Source organism: Corvus brachyrhynchos, unplaced genomic scaffold (assembly GCF_000691975.1).
Source record: "Corvus brachyrhynchos isolate BGI_N302 unplaced genomic scaffold, ASM69197v1 scaffold376, whole genome shotgun sequence".
NCBI lineage: Eukaryota > Metazoa > Chordata > Aves > Passeriformes > Corvidae > Corvus > Corvus brachyrhynchos.
This window is the reverse complement of record NW_008238966.1, coordinates 1315645-1334547: the sequence shown is the minus strand read 5'-3', so window position 1 is coordinate 1334547 and position 18903 is coordinate 1315645. Positions and strand designations below refer to the sequence as shown.

The 18903-nt window shown below is 41.5% G+C and overlaps 1 long non-coding RNA gene across 1 annotated transcript; it reads right to left on the bottom strand.

Annotated features, from left to right (window-relative positions):
* Nucleotides 1-1788: 1788 nt before the first annotated feature.
* On the bottom strand, nt 1789-18506 carry LOC108447746. The gene is made up of 3 exons (XR_001863426.1): nt 18072-18506; nt 15494-15635; nt 1789-15410 (listed from the first exon to the last, which is right to left on the bottom strand). It is a non-coding gene; the product is annotated as an uncharacterized LOC108447746 (long non-coding RNA).
* Between the last annotated feature and the right edge of the window lie 397 nt (nt 18507-18903).

The window sequence follows — 18903 nt, the reverse complement described above, 5'->3', positions numbered from 1 at the left end:
TTGGTCACTGAAAGGCAATAAATATTTCAATCTGGCGCCTGTGTGGGCAAGGTGGGAAGAATAATTTTGCAGAGAACAGGTGTGGCAGAATTTTTTCCCAACATTCTGAGGACAAAAGCTAAATTTGTAAATTGTTTTTCACTACAGAGACACAGAGCGTGGATGGCTCCCTTCTGTATAATCCAGGAGCACCCCATTATGGTGGGGACGGCTGCCTGAAACCAGCTGAGTTTTTCACCTGGCGAGGGAGAACTTTGTTCTTTCCCTGAAGTCTGTGCATCTTTGCTCTCCCAGGAGGCATTGGCAAGGATGAGGGATGGAAGCGGCACACCCCATGGGCACTGAGTCCTCCTCCTCAGCTGGTTGTGGCTTTGGAGCTTCTTCGCTGCAGGAGGAATCAAGGGCCAGACATCCAGTGCTGTTTACATGTCTGGAATGCCCTATCTTACACAAATTCCTCTCCTTGCACACATCTTGGTGGGGTGGAGGGGCAGAGCAGGTTTCTTTCTGCTGCTTGCAGAAGCCTGGTGGTTTTGGTGACTGGTTGTGAAGTCAGTGTTCTTTCTTTCTGGAAGAGCTGAACAATGCTCAGCTGGAGCTCCTCCACGGCCTCAGCTTCCCCAGTGAAAATGAATTGGAAGCTGACTGAAGGCTCCCCAGTTTTGCTTTGTGCCATGATAATGTACTTGATACTGCTGGAAGCCCTCAGAGAGTAGCGGCAGTGCATCTTTTCCTGTCAGAAACCAAAGAGATCCGAGCAAAGATAACAGATAAAGACCTAGGGGCAGAGAGGAGGTCAGCAAGGGACAAGAACATGCCACTTTACAGAGACAAATGGCAAAGGCTGGAGGCAAAATGTCCCTTTGATGTTTCCAAACGACCAAAGAAATCAGCATTGAGTGATCAACGTTGAGACAAGTTTGTTATTGCCTTTTTGTGTTTTAAGCAAGCAGTTTTTCACCCTCAACAAAGGGTGGAATTAGTGTTTATAAATGATTGTACGTGGCAGGCAATAGTGTCAAGAGTGAGAAGGGACTGCTGTAATCTGAAGATCAGAAGCTCTCTTAGGCAGATAAGGTAGTGCTGACACCTAACTCTTGCTATTTGCTGCCACAAATTCCACTATTTTGAATTTGGTCATGCCGGCGTGACATTAAAAGTACTGCCAGACCATAAGTCTGAATAGATTTACAGCATTGAAAAATTTGTGTTCAAAAAAGTCAGCCAAGTGACCTAAAATAAAGTAACCACGCTTCATATACACATGCAGGCTGATTTTCTGTGATTAAAAAAAAAAGAAAAAAAAAGTGGCCTTTTTTTTCCGGTTTATAGCAGGGACTTTGCAAGTTAGTAGGTTTTAAGTGTTAGAGTGGAGAAAACTTAATGAGAATAGAGACAAAAAAGGGAAAAAAATGTATTTTAAAATTGAATCAATGAGAAAAGCCACACGTGAAGTAGATGAGCTGTGCCAAACTACCATGGACTAGAAAAAGCATGATATTAATATCACCTCACTTTTGGGGTGAAAATTAAAGCTCGCTCTTGATCCATGGATCATGAAAAAAAGGTGAAAGATTGTAAAGAGTGTGTCTGGACCTTTACAGGAAGAAAAAATGTTGAGGAAATCTAAGTAACAATTGATGAATGCTGTTGGTAGTAGCCCTGGTCCAGCTGTTCTGAAGGGAGACATTAATACAATTCTTCCAGGTGTACCTGGAGCAGTGCTCAGGCAGGTCTGCTTAGCAATAGCTCAGGAACAGCTCCCCAAATAATGCAACATACAGTAAATTAAAGATAAAAATTGTTCAGCATTTATTCAGATCTGTGTCTTCTCCATTTAATGGTTTTAGTAGGCATGTTTGTACAGTTAATGTACATCTATTTCTAATAGGAAGACTAACACCCTTCCATCCCCAAATCACTGTTTCCTTAATTAGGAAATATTTTAATTATTATTAATCTCTGCTTCTGAGGGAGAAATAAATATGCTGCAGTCGCATTTGTTCTGTAGCTAAGTTATTGATGCTGTGATTAAGATGTTAATTGATTTGGTGTGACAGCAGGCACAGAAGGAAGAGGTACTCAATCACAGAATCACAGAACCACGGAATATTAAGGGGATGGAAGGGACCTTAAAGAACATCCAGTCTCAATTCCCTCTGCCGTGGGCAGGCACACCTCCCACTAGACCAGGCTGCTCGAGGCCTGGGTGAGCATCAGTCTGGGGTGACTGGAGACAACATCAGGCTGGAGACAACCTCTCCCTGGGTCAGTGGGACAGGATGGACATGATGGACATGATGGACATGATGGACATGATGGATTTCATCCAAGAGTGCTGGGAGCTGGCCAGTGCCTGTGCAGGGTGAGACATCTGTCACCTCTGGGAGGCCCAGGGATGACCCTCGTGACCAAACGAAGGTGAATGTCGCACCCATATTCCAAAAAGTCCCAAAGGTCAGCTGAAAAGGAAGCCCCAGGCTGGTCAGCCCTGCTCGGTCCCTGGGAAAGCCACGGAGCACATTCCTGGTATGGGATGGAGAGGGTGCCTTGGAGCTGTCAGCACGGGTTTAAATCACACCTGAGCCACCTGATGTGCTGGGGAGAGGTGACTGGAGGTGTCTGGGGGAGAGCAGTGGGTGTCCTGTGCCTGGGCTAGAGAGGGGCCTTGGCACTGCCACTGTTTCCACACCCAAGCTGGACAGTGATGTCTCAGGGGATGGACAGCGAGGCAGATAAAAATCCTGGTTGTACGATGGGACTCAGAGGGCTTTGGTCACTCATATTGGTCTGGTAGCAAGAGGGGCATCACTGGGCTGTGTCTGAGACCTCTCTGGTTGAGCATATGTCCTGGTTTAACCCTGGCCAGCAGCTCAGCCCACTCACTCAACCCATGCAGTGGGATGGGTGCAGAGTCAGAAGGGTAAAAGTGCTAAAACTGACCATGTGCAATGAGGTGATACAGATTCCCTAGAATACAAACCAAGTTTGCAACTGAGAAGTCTTTTTCTCCCTTTTTTCTAACGCTGTTGGTAGAATTGGGATATTTATTTCACTGGACTAGACGCAACATTTCCTGGGAGAAGATACTTCAGTTTATTTACAGGTCATCTACCAATAATTCCAAATGAAAGCAGAGATGAGAAAAAGCCCTCTCTGCGTTGTTCTTCAGAAAAAGCTTAGGAAGGCAGCTTAATCCTTATTTGTACTTTGAAATTCTTAATTTAAAAAGAAATCAAAGCAAAACTGTCTTTTGTAGCTGATAATTTGTTCTTTCAGCAAGAGCTCAATGCCCCAACATGAAGGCAAATGACCCTGTGTCATTACAAGCATCTTTTTCTTATTACCAGGCCAGTTCCTATAAGAATAGAGGGAAATATTCATTTCATGCATATGTTACACTACCCATATGCTCTTTCAAGTACTTTGTTGTGGGTTTCCACTAAATGTTGAATTGTATTTTCTGGTTTAAATGGTGCTTTGTGTTTTCCAAAGATTTCCACCTTGCATTCAGGGTGTCACAATTAAGAGGCAGGTGACAGAGGCATAACCTGGAGTCTGAGCAGCCTGAGAGGAATAGATTTTTTGAACCTGGGTGCACCAGGACCAAAAGTTTAAATCTTAATCTATACTGAAGATATAAAATTTTAATTAATTTGTTGGTGTTTGCAGGATCTGGTTACCTTTTTATTCTGCCTTTTACTCTGAGATAGTTTCATTGTGAAAAACTTAATCTCTGGGAAATTTGTGGGACTCTGCATTTTCTCTTTTCTCTCCTCTTGTTTCTGCTTTGAAGATCTGTGCAGATCTTGGTATCTGAGATACCAAAGGCAAACTCAGTTTGTTAAAATGCCTGTAAAGCTGATTAAAATCCCTGTAGGTTGCAGAAAGCACCATAAATGGGGCTACCTCTTGGATGCCCTAGCACTGAAAAATCTTGGATGGGCTATTTATCTGTCAAAACCAAAACCTTGCTAATTGATGCTCATTTGGCAAAACATCCAGAGCTGGTACCAGCTCCTGAGTGGGAGCACAGATGTCATATTTCACCCTGACCTAAACACCTGTCAGACTGCACTGAGCCAGCCTCTCAGGCACCAACAAATCATGACTCTGCTACGAGCATGCTGGGACATTTTAATATACTTTTTTATAGCTGTAAAATAGATAATGACTTCAGTATATAACAGAAAAGGGTTGGGTTTGGGGTTTTGTTTCTTTTTTTTTTTTAATCCAGCTGGCAGATTGCCACCTTACCCTTTCCCCTTTGGCTCAGTGATTCTGCACTGGGAGCGAGTTGCTTTCAGAACAGATACCCTACCAGAAAGTGAGTGGGCATCTCGCTGATCACAGCACAAAGGGTCACTGTAATGAGGAGACTGGGATTCATCTCGCATCATTGTTTGTAAAAATTTAATTTGACTGTCACAGCGCCTAATGAGGAAACTGAGAGGAACATTTTGAGGCTCACATCAGGGCAATCTTTTGTTTCAAAGACAGGGAAGTCCACTGGTTCCATCAGGGGGTTGGGATGTGGGAGGTTAATTTCAAGTCCTCTGTCTGAAATAGGCTGCACACCTCAGCTTGGGCAGTTCACTTAGGTCAGGCTTTTCTAAGGGCACAACACTACTGAAAACACTGGGAGTTGAGCTTCAGCAAAACTCTGAGGGTTTGGGTCCAAAGGCCCCAAATCACAGGTGCTCTGTCTGTAGTTTTCATTGAAGTGACCAGTAGTGCAGGGATTGAACTCATGTCTTGAGAAATTCTCTGCTTGAGAAATGTCTCGACTCTTCCCTAGGAGCTTAAGCATCGTCAGCAAGGCAGGAGACAGAGGCCAGGCCTTGTGCCACCTGCCAAGGACACACCTTACCCACACCCATGCTGGCTCCACTGGCCTGTGACCACAGGGCCAGTCCCAGATAAAGCTGGGAAGTCCCAAGGGTGTGAGGCAGAAGGCTGGGCACCAGGCTGCCAGCATCCCAGCTCCAGGAAGGACCACGTGAAGAGGTCTGAGCTGAAACGCAGCTCCTGTCAAGGGTGGCAGCCCCAGGTGGGTTGTCCCAGAGGGATTCCTGGCAGCACAGCTGTTTTCACAGCAGCCTGGTCCCAGGTTATGCAGCTGTGCCATATTGGAGCCATTTGAACACAGACAGCCAAGAGCCCTGGAAAGGCTGTGGGTAAAGAGTTTGATCTCAGGCCCTTAATAAAACACAGGTCTTCATCTTCCTCCACCTCTAAGCCCTGAGTGGAAGATGCCGCACTTGGGTCAGGGCAGTCCCCAGTACCAGTTCAGACTGGGGAAAGAATGAACTGAGAACAGTCCTGCAAAGAAGAACTACTGTGGGCACTGGTGAAGGAAAAACAGGGCATGACCCATTTTGCCCAGCTGCAGTGGACACGGGACTTCTGTGAGTCTGAAGCCCTGCCACTCACAGACTCCATGATGCTTTCTCTGCCAGGCATGAGCAGATTCATTCAGAATAGAATTGCATTAATAGCTGGGGTATCTCTGCAGTAACTCAGAGACATTAGAGTTGAAAAAGGCCTATTTGTACATTTTTGTCCTCCTTCTCTATAAAGGCAGGGTTAAACCTTTTGTTCAGCCACTCCAGTTTTGTCTCTCCAGCTCTATTTGTCTCAGCCCATAGGTTTTCCATTATACCCGAGAGGGAGTGCTCCGTGGCATGATGCATTCCACTTCTAGGAGCTTATCCAGACACTTGGCTTAGATTATTCCTTGCTTAATTTTCATCTCATTAGTTTTGGTTATTCTCCTTTGTGGTACCTGAGATATATCTTTTCTCTGCTTAGTTTTCATATCCTTCAGCTATTTGTTAATGGTTATCTCGATGCCTTTAAAGCATTCCACAGCCAGACCATGTTTATTTAGATCTTTTCATCTTCCTTCATAAGTCAGTGCCTCCAGCCCACTTTAATCATATCAGTGGCTTTGCACTGACCTCTCTCAAATTTACAACTCTTCTCAATAATGAGAGTCTTAGGGCTAAACACAATTTTCTGAGAACAGCCATACACTGCAGGGAAATTATTTTACCTGTGATTTCAAGTGTGATGTATTTGCAGCTGCAAACTATATTTTCCCCCTGCAGTTTTGCATTGAAAGGTCTGTTTGCTGTCAAGATTACCTAATTTTCTATAAGATGTCCACTTTTTTTTTTTCCCCTCCCTCAGATCCGTACAAACTATGAAGGAGGAAAATGTTTCAGAGGAATGGGGAGATCAAGGGCACATGGAGCTCTCTCCCAAATGATGTGGAAATATATGGTGGGTTTTTGTATTTTTACTCAAGAAGACAGAAAAATGGGCATAGTTGCTATATCCAAGCATCAGACTCAATGAATTGGCACTGTATATAGGAGAGTTGAGGAAGTGTAATTGCTGTGTTCTTGGGAGTTTTTAGGTTTTAGAATTTTCACCCAAAGTGGTCATCTGGATGAAAGTCCTTGTCCATGCCAGTGGAGATGGAATAATTTAGTGAACCTTATAAGTGACCCTCATGGAAGGCTTCCACAGTGAAAGTCAGCAGCTTCTATTCAATGTGACAAAGAAAAAAAGCCAGCAGAGGGTAGCAAACAATAAAACGATCGAGGAGACAGCCACAGAAGGTTCATTTTAGGATTGCTTTTGTTAGGGCCATATACTGGGCAGGAACTCAAAAGAGTTTTGTTGTATAGGAAAATGTTTGCTGCAACTGAGAACATCAGTGATGAACATTTTCTATTTAGAAAGACACCCACACTGGCAGAGGGGTGAATGAAGTGTAGATCTAGTTTGTCACTTAATGAGTGATTTGTTGTTATTGTGAGCTCAACTTTTCTAATATTTCTGCCTTTCCTCATGGTGCAGATTTCTTGTTAAGGTACTCCCAAGTTCCTGGATAAACTATGTGGGATTTGTAATGGGAGAAAAAAACCCCCTGACTATGGCAAAAGCAGTAAGTGGAGAACAAATCATGCTCTGCAAACTTCAGGTAGGATTATAAGGAAGAAATACTGTACTTCTTTAAGATTCAAGTTAAAATCCACATTCATTGCTAACATGGCTTAGCAAGCATGCCTGATATTTTTAGCTCATTTTTTCTACAGATTAACTACCGCAATGATCACACTGTATAACTTGTCATAAGAAGTACATGTTTCTCTTGAATACAAAATACTCTCATAAAATGTAGATGACACAACATATAAATTATGGGTACTCTCACAATGTGATAAAACGCAGACTTCTTTTTTTGTGTGAAATATTAGATATTCAGTACTTTATCCAGATTGTCTGAATATTCATCTTGTATTTGTCTTCATTTTGCTGCATCCTCCAGTGGAATCTATGCGATGAATTAAATGGCAAAAACACGAGAGTCACCCCAGATTTATTTAGTGTAAAAAAGGATATGACTGAAAGGAAAAGGGGACTGGGTGTTTACTAGGTGAGTACTACCAGCACAGACCATCCTTTGATCTAGTTTTCATCTCTATTTCTAACAACATGGAGCAACTGGGTGTGACAAAAAAGGCCCTTAGAAATGCCACGTAAACTTGAACATTATAAATAGAAATAGTAACTCATATTTTTTTGGTCCTCACCTCTGTTTGGCTAATGATTCATATGAATAATCAGTATTCAGTTTAGTGGTTTTTCTGTGGCTCAATTTTTAGGCTAAGAGTGCATCCTTTCTCTGTTTAAATATATGTATGTTTATCCACGATGATTTAGCCATGGCCAGAACTCTAATGTGGAAAATACTATCATGAAACATTAAGTTCTTCATTGAATGAGCCTGGTTTTTTTGGAGGAAGTCTTCATTTTGTATGTGATTCCACTGCAATTAATAAAGCTCCAGATTCTAACCAGGATATAAATGGATGTCTGATTACTTATGTATTCAGAGCAGTTATTTCTAATTTGAAATACAGAACCTAATCACACCACTTCCCTCATTTTAGGAGCCCTTGCTCTTATGTTTTGCCATTCATCATTTTCTTTCAACTTCTTGCAGATGCACAGAGATAAAGAGATAGGGAATTTCTCTTTTATGTTTCCTTAATGCATTTTGATAGATAGGGAGTAAAAAATTGTTATCCACACCAGTGTATGTAATAGTAGAATGATATTTTCAACCTCTGCTGGTTGAAAGAAAAAAAAATCCCTGAAAATCATAAATGAGTAAAACTTACGAGAATTGATATTTAATTGAGACAAAGCCTAAGTACCCAGAACTTTGACAGATGAAAAATTGAAGTCCCTTTGCAGAGTTAAAGAGTCAAGGAGTAACCACAAACAGTTCAGGTAGATAAGCTGGTTGGTCACTTAGTTACAGCCTTTGATCTCCTGTGATCTTCACCTGCCTCTCCTGGGGAGAAGCAGCCTCAGCATCGCTTTAAGGTGGTGACCTCTCCTGCAAAAGGTCTCCAGGCTTCTGAAGTTTTACCTCAGTGCCCCGTGGAAGCCCTTTAAATGCAGCTGAACAGCATGCAGCTCTTGTAGACACTCTTACGTGCTACTTATGGATGTTTTTAGGGATCCCAATAATTACGGATAATGGTACTCCAGAAATTACCAAAGTAAGAGGAAAATACTGAGGGCTTTTAATAAAAGCTTGATTGTGTTGATAGAACTCTACAGATTTTATGCCAACAGAAAGTTAACCTGCATTTAACAATAATTGTGAAAAATATCTTTATGTGGTGGCTTTTTTTCCCCCTTTCCTCTTCTGGTCTAATTCTTGAACAGCCAAGTGTCAGCTCTGTTTCATCTTGCCAGCTGTGGATGGCATCAGTTCAGCATGTAGGGTCCAACGGACACAGCAGCATCCCAGCTTTTTGTTGTCATTCCATCTCAGCTCAGCCTGGAAGGAAGTGACACTGAAGCCCATGGGATCCAATGCACCACCAGCAGTGCAGAATTATGACCCGAGACAACCACACTCAGCTCGCCTTTCACACAGTGCCAGAACAAAAAGTGTAGGAAGTAAAGTAGTAAGTGGTGCTTATGGTTATTCTAGGCTAAGCCACAACAGCTTTTCACACACAGGAATCTTGGAAAAATCACACAGGAGCAAGGATACAGTTCTTGTAAGAGAGATCAGCTTGGCTACTTGTGTTTATGAGACACTAATCAAAGAGAATTGAGACCTACAGTCTTTCCAGGTATAAGCTTTCCTCTGAATTCAATAGGACTTGTCAGTGCAAAACAACAGCAGAATATGGCCATGACTGTCACAGTCTTGTGCCTAAACCGAACATGTCATAGTCAGGTACTAAATAGGATCACTGAGAAGTGAATCTGAGTCTGCTGCCAGCCCATTACAAGTCAGTGTCTGATTGTTTCAGAAAGCACAAGCTCAACTGACAGAATTACTTTGTGCTCAGATAATAAAACTGATGTCATTCCATGGCATTTATCTGGATTTACAGGAGCTCTGTGGGCAACTAAATAAAATTCAACCTGTTATTTTTAGAGAACATACAAATTGAAGCTCAGGACAAGTCTATATTGCTCATGTTTAGCAATCACTTTTTTCTCAGAATAGAACACTTTATTTACTAGTTCAGAAACTTTTCAGCATCTGCTGCAGCTTTGCTGAAGTTACAGACTTTCTACTGACACTGAAAGAACTATTTGTGCATTTAATTGTTCCTTTGCAACGCTGAAGAATAATGTTTCATGACTGCTTTCCATGAAGCTTTCAATGCAGTTGTTTCACCTTCTTTCTGTTCCTCTACTTCTTTTCCGACTTACTCCTTCTCAGTGTCACTTAATATATTCATAAAAGTAGGAAAAGTGTGAATTGTCACTGTAATTGTTTTATTCTTCTCTCTTTCAAGAACTGGTGCCTATGATCTTAGTTTACCAGCTTATTAATCACAAAAATAATTACCTTAGCAGCATTCACAGTGTGAGAAATGATTGGCAAAGATGTGTATGTATGTTCACTGAAATATTTGTATTATCCATGTCCTAAAGACCTGTAATGGCACATAAATCCATGGTTGTTTGTAGGAGGAGTGCAAGGAATGGCACTCACACTGGAGTAACTATTTTCTGCTGTCAAGAACAAACACTCAAATTTCCATACTCTGTAGGGTTTGAATGCTGAACTCATCCAGAATGAGCTTTGCACAGTGCAACTATCACAGTTGTCTTGCTCTTGGCCCTTCCAGCAGTAACAAGAGCTCCACTGTGCTGCCTCTGAATCTCTGACACACCTCAGGGTGAGAACGGACCTGTGGAACAAACCTCGTGTCACAGCGAGGGGAGCCAGGGGAGCGCTGCCCTCGCGTCCAGGGCAGGACAACTCCCACCCAGAGGCAGGGAGAGGAGAGAGGAGTGGGGTGGGGCCTGGAAATTTACCAGCAGCTTAAATTCACTGTGCCCAACCCCAGGACAGAGGTGGGAAGAGCAGCCTCCTATAGCCCAGAAGCTGCTCTGGTTGCTACACTGGAGTCTCTGCCTGGGACTTGGAGGAGAAATACTGGAGCCCTGATTCAGTGCTGCCCTGCAGCTTTTAATCCTAATTTGTTGTTGCAGCATAGTAAATCTGCACCGTACCATATCATATCTGGATCAAATTAGGCAATTACTGGTGCCAATATACCTTCAAGCTTAGAGAAAACAAAATCGAGGTGCTGAAGGGAAGGTTGCCATGAGATATTGGGGAGGAAAAAATAATTACAGGCGGACTGCAAGTGACATTTCAATAGTGTTATGAACAGAAGTGCAAATGCATTAGGAATTCTTGGATGTGCTCCTTCTTTACCTCCTCACCTCCAGTAATCACTTTTTCCTGTACATGTGTACTCTCTCACACACACTGTTTTCAGAGAAAATTTTCAGAAAGTCCAAACATGAAACTTGAGTCATCCCTCAGTTTTGGGCTGAATTTGAACTTTTTACCTAGTAGTCAAAAAAACTGCCTGAACATACTGTCGCCTTGTTTCAACCCATCAGGTTCCACAAAGGGACCATTTTTGTTACAGGAGCATGAGCACACTGTGGTGGGATTAATCATAAACCTGGGCCTGCGAGTGTCTGTGCGTGTGAATGATGCTTTCTGTGAGCTGAGCTGTGACCAAGAACAAAGTTAAGGCCCAAGCCTCAGAAAGCAGCTTCTGTGCTCTCCTTTAAATGCCCCAATTCATCTCTGGGCAAAGGGGACTAGAACATACCAAGGAGGTCTCCTGAGGTGCCCGGTGCCGTTTGTGTCGTGACAAACACACAAGGCGAGGGCTTGTGTCAGATGTACTGTGCACTCCATTGGCAGGCTGGGAAAACTGTGACACTCTTCCAACATTTCCTGCTTTCTTTGTGGATGTAAAATATTTCACCTCAAAATGGCATGTGGCTGGGTGTGTCAGTGTGTCAAGGAGGGGAAGAATGAGGGAAAGCCCCGCAAACTCCCGTCCTTTCGCCTCCGTTCAAATCTGAGTGCGAACTGATGTTTTAAGAGCAAATGTGGCAAAAAATGTCATGTCTTGACAGTGTTCCTGAGTTTCCAGTCTGTGGGGAAAGGGCTCTGGAGTAAAACTTCCTACCCTGTGATTCAGGATCTGGCAGCCCTGCCTGCTTTAATGAGCCACTCAGCCACTGAATTGCCTGAAAGGCAGCCCCAAGAATATCAGCTCCAATGGGCTTGGCTAGGGCTAAAATATTGTGCTGCACTCAGTGTAAAATATTAGTAGTAGTAGTAGTAGTAGTAGTAGTAGTAATATTAGCATTAATATTATTACTATTATTACTACTATTATTATTTCTGGCGACACCCTGAAAATGAGTGTGACACCGACCTCTTAGATCCAATAAAATTCTACTAATGTTTGGCTCCCTGGAACAAATCACCACGCTGCTTAAGCAGTTTTTTTGAATATTTAAATTTAGAAAACATAAGAAGGGAGCACAGCCCTTGGGACATCTTTTCATATGTTATTTCTGGAAGGCTCCCTAGTGTGTCACCACTTGTTTCTCTTCTTACATGGAACAATTAAGCCAGCAGATTTAAATAGACTTTAAACCTTATCATAGGAAGTTACATAAAAAAAAAGTTCCATAACACCTCTTGTATAAGGGGGCTCTTTGTGCCTTTCCTGGCCTGCATTGTACCTTCCTTGTGCTGAATTGCGTGAGGACAAAGCATCCTCCTTCATTAACCTCAGGTGTCAAATTTGAGTGTTTGCTCTTGACAGCTCAGGTGTGTTACTTGCTCTGGGAAGGTAAATGCAAAGCTGTTCCCCTGGTCCATCCTGCAGGCTGGAAGGAACCTAAGGCAGAAAACAGCCAGCCTCTGGCATTCTTTTTCAAGTCAAAATCTTGGTGCAGATAAAAAGGAAGAGATTTGTGTGTTTGTGATAATTTCTTTAGTGCAGAAAAGTATCAACTTCTATCACCTTATAAGCATGGGTTGTTTCCCAGCACCTCAGGTTTCATTATGCTCCAGAAGGTAATGATTATGTGACACTGTTCAGTGAACTTGGCTTCCAGGAGCTCAGTAATACTATCCCAAACATTATGAATTAAATTGATAGTTGATTAAAGCTGATGAGAATAAATTCATTTAAACTGCATATAGAGGTCATCAACTTTTCCAGATAAAGTGTGATGTGATTTTTGCAGCAGTTAATGGACATTTGTCATTGTGATTGAGTCTTCTGCATCAAGATGAGAATAATGGCCTAGAATAACACTCATCTTGTTGATACTTGAATAGCCAGTCTCTTATTTCAGTTAAAGTAATAAGGAAATTAATTGGTAGCAACCACATTGCTGGATTAACTTTTTGAGTCTGAGTTTGGCTTTTTTTTTTTTACGGTGAGGTCACTTTTCCCTCCATGGCTTTTTTTTTTGTCTCTTTTTTTTTGAAAAACATGACCTTCATTATCAAAGCTCTTAAAGAGTGATGAATTAATTCTCATACTATACTCCAAGACTGACCGAATCTCCTTCAGTTTCAAGGGTCTTAAAGAATATGGAGCAAAATTCAATTAATGCAGAACACCGCCCAGATTTTAGTGTGTGTTTATTCAGATTTTATATGACAAACTGTGCTCCTCAGGAACTCAGCTATACATTCCTAGTGACCAAAATTCCCCTGACACCAAATAAATACGTGCTTCAGCCATCATATTTATAAAAGGCCTCTTCATAGCAGTCAGAAAACTCACACAGTCCCCACTGAAGGCAAGAAAAGTCAATTCACTCCAGGCTTGCACCTACCCCACCCCAGTGAGAGGTATAACAGATGAAGCTGGCATCTTCCCTAAAGGATTAAGGCATCAGAGCCCTCTGACTGCAGTAGGAGACAGCCTGTAGGTATTTTAATTTGCTTTTTAATTCATATCTCCACTGATATGAATTACAGCTGGGGAGTGTGAGACTAGAGGCAGTCCTTTAGCTTGCAACATCTGAAACCATGTTTTAGAGGTTAAAATTCAACACCACAAGGCATAGCTGCTAGGGCTTAACAGTGGACCAAAATACTGGACATTTTACTCTACTTTTAGTTCTTGTAGATTTAGAATGTGTAATTTCCAGTCTATAAAGCACTGAAAAGGAGTTCAAGGAGACATACAGTCTATTTCCAAGCACTGAGATTAGCTTAAGTTATTTAAGCCTCCCAAGGCAGGTATTTCCGTGCCACAGTGCAGTGGTTCCCTCTCTGAGATGTGTCTAACTCTTCTTTAATGCACAATACAGCAGCCAGCATCCCGTCTGAGAGTTTAGGGATCACTCTAGAGAAGAGTAATTGGGTTTTACATCCTCTGCAAAACAAGGCAGTGTTAATATAAAACATAATTTTAAAGCATAATTTTAAATTTGTGGTCTGCCTGTAACGCCTGGGACCTTTTCTGCCACTAGACTCATGGTAGTTGCTTCACCCTTGTTTGGTGTTTGTGAATTTGGGGTCCTCTACCAAGCTAAATTCCTTCCTGGATTTAAAGAAAAACTTCTTTGTTGATATAATTTTGAATTCTGACTCAGTCTTTGAAAGCACTTTCACCTAATAAGTGTAACATGGTCTAGCTTTAGACATAGCTTAAAAACCAGTCAATCAATCAATCAATCAATCACAGCGGGAGAGAGGAAAATTCCCCATGATAGTCAGGCTCACATCACTCCATTGGCAGGCTGGGAAAACTGTGACACTCTTCCAACATTTCCTGCTTTCCTTGTGGATGTAAAATATTTCACCTCAAAATGGCATGTGGCTGGGTGTGTCAGTGTGTCAAGGAGGGGAAGAACGAGGGAAAGCCCCGCAAACTCCCATCCTTTCGAGAGGAAAGTTTGAAGCAGGTCAGCAGGGTGATTGATTATATTATTATTTGGTGATTGATAAAGCAGGAAGCAGAGCCAGAACACAGGTGGGGGCCCATGCACCCGTGAGAGGAGAGATGAGACTCCCACGTGGACATAGAAGGAAAAAAGTGTTAGAACACAAGCAGAGAAGCCAAAATAATATCCCCAAGAAAAACAAGCCCCTTGCCAAGGGTTTTGAGTAAATTTAATTCTTGAAATAATCAAGGGGATGATACATGGTACATGCTTTATAAATAAGTGCTAGTGGGATGCCATTACTCAGTGCTACCTTTTTAACCCTCCCTGTAGGAGACAAAACTTTAAAATCCCAACTCTTTGGTTCAAACTGGCATTACAGGACATGAATTTCTTTTGTGAGGAGGGGTAAGGTTATGGCAGTGATTGCAGTGAGTGGAAATTCACTACAGGCTGCTGCAGGAAGATCCTTTGGTACAAGACACAGACAACCAATTAAGTCAAAGTTCATCAGCCAAAGGTTACATCCTAAAGCTCTCTGATCTTCACACACTGTATGGATACAGTTGGAGTGGATTTCCCTGGGCTTTCTGCTATTTTATATGATCTGGATTGTATTTTTGCCCTGAAAATATTACAAGATATTTAGTTTTCCTTACATCACGGTTCATTTTTACTGCCACTGGCATTGTGACAGGTATTGCCACCTGCTGCAAACAGCAGTGTATTTTAGTCATTATCTGATTGCATATGGTGCCAGAATGAGGGAAAATGGGAACCTTCCTCATAGCAAGAATAGAATACCACCTCCGAACTGCCAGGAACTGGCTGCATCCTTTTTCTGGAGCTAAGGATATAAGACTGAACCACCCCTGCATCCTTGCAGAAGTCTTTGGGGTTACATTACCAGAAGCCTTGGTGATGATAACAGAATCATGTGGGAGCAGTAAGATCTCGAGATGTTTGGGAATTTGTCTTTGAATCTTATCCTGGCAGCTTTTGCTTCCTCTTTATTCTCAGGCCTTTGTCATCACTGGGGGATTATCCTTTAAACTTTTGTGGCTTCCACGGAAGTCTCAGCTGTCGGAAATGCCAGTCTTTGCCTTTGTGAATTTTCTGTAAAAAGGCTTTGACAAAAATAGAAGCATATTGCTGATACTAAAACCATTATTAATCTTACCTTTCTGTCTCCCTGGCTCCACAACCTCACCTGCCTTGTGAGAGTGGCTGCTCCTGCAAACAGCCCCGGGGCTCTTGAATGCTCCCAGTTCCCAACCCAAATCTTCCTGCTGCTTTTATTAAAGGTGGTTACTGGTGCTGCTGCACTCAAGTCTCCAGCTGTTTCCTCCACACTGGAATGAAATGAAAAAAGTATTTATTCTCTCTTAATAAGAGTTCAGCTTCTTCATTTCTTAGGCTCTGACTTGCAGCAGTAATATGTGAATAAACTTAAACAATTTTTTTTTTCTCAGGTCTTTCATTTCTGCACCTCTCCAACTCCTTGTTTCATTATGTGATCAGCTAGAACACAGAATCATCAGCCAGCAAAATTTATTTTGGGATGAACAGAAAGAAGGGCTATTTTTTAGATCAGGAATATCCCATATGCCAGACTTGCTCAGGTGCGGGAGCAGATGTACAGGTACAGCAGAGGGGACTCAAAAGGTGCAGATGGAAGACAAAGGGGCAGGCAAGAAGACTAATGCAGGATTACTGCCATGGCCTTACGACCACTCAATTAGGTCCTTTCCTTCTGCATAAGAGCTTTCAATTAACATTTCTGCTAAACACATTAATTGCTGCATTCCTGGCTTCAGGCTGTTTCCCCCTGCTTGTAGATTCCTTAAAATATGAAATTATAATTTTATAAATGTGCAATTTAGATATTCAGTGTGCTGCCCCTTCTTAAGGTGTAGAAATTGTAAACTTGTGAGCTTTCCTTGGAGTCCATTTATGCAACTTTCAAGCACATAAAAATTGCTGATCTGAGCATGAAATGACCCTTTGTACTTTATAAGATTTAAGACTCTCAAATTACCGGTGTTGAGCTAGGCAATAGCCCAGGTAATTAGTAGCATTTAAATAACTGATTAGACAAAGGAGGGTTTAACCTATTATCACTTAAAGCTTCCTTTGAAGTGCAGAATTGTTCCCTTGTGCTTATCCCGGCTTCTTGCCAGAACTGGATGCAGTCACACTCCTCTGTGGCTGCCTTTAAATGACTATGCAGTTTTCTTTTTGTGAGTGGGACAGTATGACACAAATTCTGATTATTTTTTTTCACACCCATGGTGCAACTAATCTTACTGAATCTTAATTCTGTGAGTAAGTGCAAAGCTATCTTAATTTTCTGGAGAAATTTGTAAGGTTCTCCACTTTTCCTATGTCTTTTTAAAGGAAAATAAAATAAAGTTACTGAGCACAACAGTATTAGTGCTTTCTGTTGATTCCTCTCTAATTTGGGTTTCTTTGTCTTCATCTACTTCTGTAATCCTGACTTTGAAAAATTGTACAATGATCCAGGAAATCTATTTCTCTTTTCTTCCTGACACGTTGATCCTTGTGCTTTAGGAAGGCATTAACAATGAATGAAAAAGTAGTCATTACTCATAGGTAAGAAAAATGGTTGTTACAACTGGATTGTCTCAGTTTTAAATCACTGTTTTGTATTATTGTTTATAAGTTCCCTTCTTAACGCCCTGCCATCGACAAAGCAACCTAAAGAACAGTTTCAGCATTTGCAAAAACCGCTTCGTGCCCAGAAATAGAAAAAATAATCTAAGGAGTTTCTATTTACTGATAAGGCTGGAAGATGGGTTTGAATTGTAAAGAACAGATTGCTGAATATATTAAGCAGCGAAAGAGAACTTGCAGCTGACCAGGTTTGCTAATGGATACTTCTGCATCTTACGGGAATAACTGCAGGTCCAAATAGGCATAACATTAAGAGAAAAAACCACGTCCCAGAAAGACAAAGAAGGTTGATGAAGTAGCCTTCCATTTTCTGGCTGCAAAGCAAAGTAATTAAAAGGTATCTAAGTGAATGTTATGAGCTGGTGTTCATTTCAAAGATGAAAGGATGATGTCAGCTACTGAATGGTGCATCGGTATAGATGTGACCTGCTATCTAATCAATTATCTCTTCCCCACAAACATGGGGAAAACACATTGATTTAATCTTGTGATTTTGTTTCTATACACAGACTAAAGTGCTTTTGGCTCCCTGAGCACGAGAGTAATTTACTCTGCTAGTAGTATGTTTCGTGGTCTCGGGTGGATTTGAATACTGCCATTTCCTCTTATTAAGCTTATGCTTCCCCTCCAAAAAAAAAGTAAAAAAAAAAGAAATGAATGCTTTCACAGGTTACACTTTTGGTGTTTGAATAATCACCTTGTAGCTTTCAGTGTTTGTAAGTGATTAAGATTTAAAAAGAATATTTATTCCATCTCTCCACTCTCTATACTGTAATTTGTGAAGTTTATATGATAAATCTAGCCAGTAACCAGCATAACCATCTCCTTCTTGAATAATCACACAGACTTTGTCTTACAATTTGCTCCTGAATGCAGGCCTGGACCATTGGGACTCCTTGCAGGAAAAGTATTTCCTTAAGCCTCCATTAACTTTGTTTTTACTTTTCGTATGTGTTTCCTTGTCTTTTAATCAGAGTCACACTGAAACAAATGCCTTTATTCTGACATTCTCTATCAAAATTACATCACAGTACTCTTTTTGGTTTTACCCCTTTTCCTTCCAAACATCATAACTTTATGCTGTTTTAACCTACCTTATCCTTGATAATTTTATTTAGGGATCAAAGTATTCCTTTACTCCATCTGTCCATCTAATCCACACTCATATATTGTAGTCAGAACTTGAAAAAAAATGAAGTTACTGGTATCAGAGTACTTCTTTAAGTTCTTTAATGATTTAAGCAAATCTAAGTCTGTTTCATTTCAGAAATGTTCTCTCTCTTATTGACACTCCATGTCTCACAGTCCTCAGCCACCAAACCAAATGAAATGTCAGTGATCATTTATCATCCACAGATTGGAAAGAAGTCAGTGTGCAAGGTGAGAGCACAGGGATGCATCCCTCTTCTCTGCACATTTTGAGAGGCCAACAGAGCATCAAATTGAGGCAAAATGCACACTGCCAACATGGTGTCTGTTGTGAAGCTTTGGTGGGCTACACACGTCTCCAGGTGGATGGAATTAGGCAATCTTTCCCTTTGATTATCTTGCTTTTCTCTCTTTCTTTTTCTTTTTCTTTTCTGAATTTCTTTTCGTTCTCTTTCTTCCTTTCTTTCTTCTTTCTTTTTTTCTTTTTCTTTCTTCTTTCTTTCCTTCTTTCTTTCTTTCGTTCTTTCTTTCTCTTTCCTTCTCTCTGTCTCTTTTTCTTTCTTTCTCTCATTCACTCCTTTTTCTCCTTCTTTCATTCTCTCCCGTTTTCCTTCTGCCTCTCTCTCCCCCCATCTCTCACATTAACTGTACTGTTCAGTAAAAGCCACACAAATGACTTTGGCATATGCTCTCGTCTGCACTTCATTCGGGCCCAGGCACTCCTGACCATTTTAATACCCGGCTCGGAACAAGGGGCTGGAAGCCCACGAGGCCGGG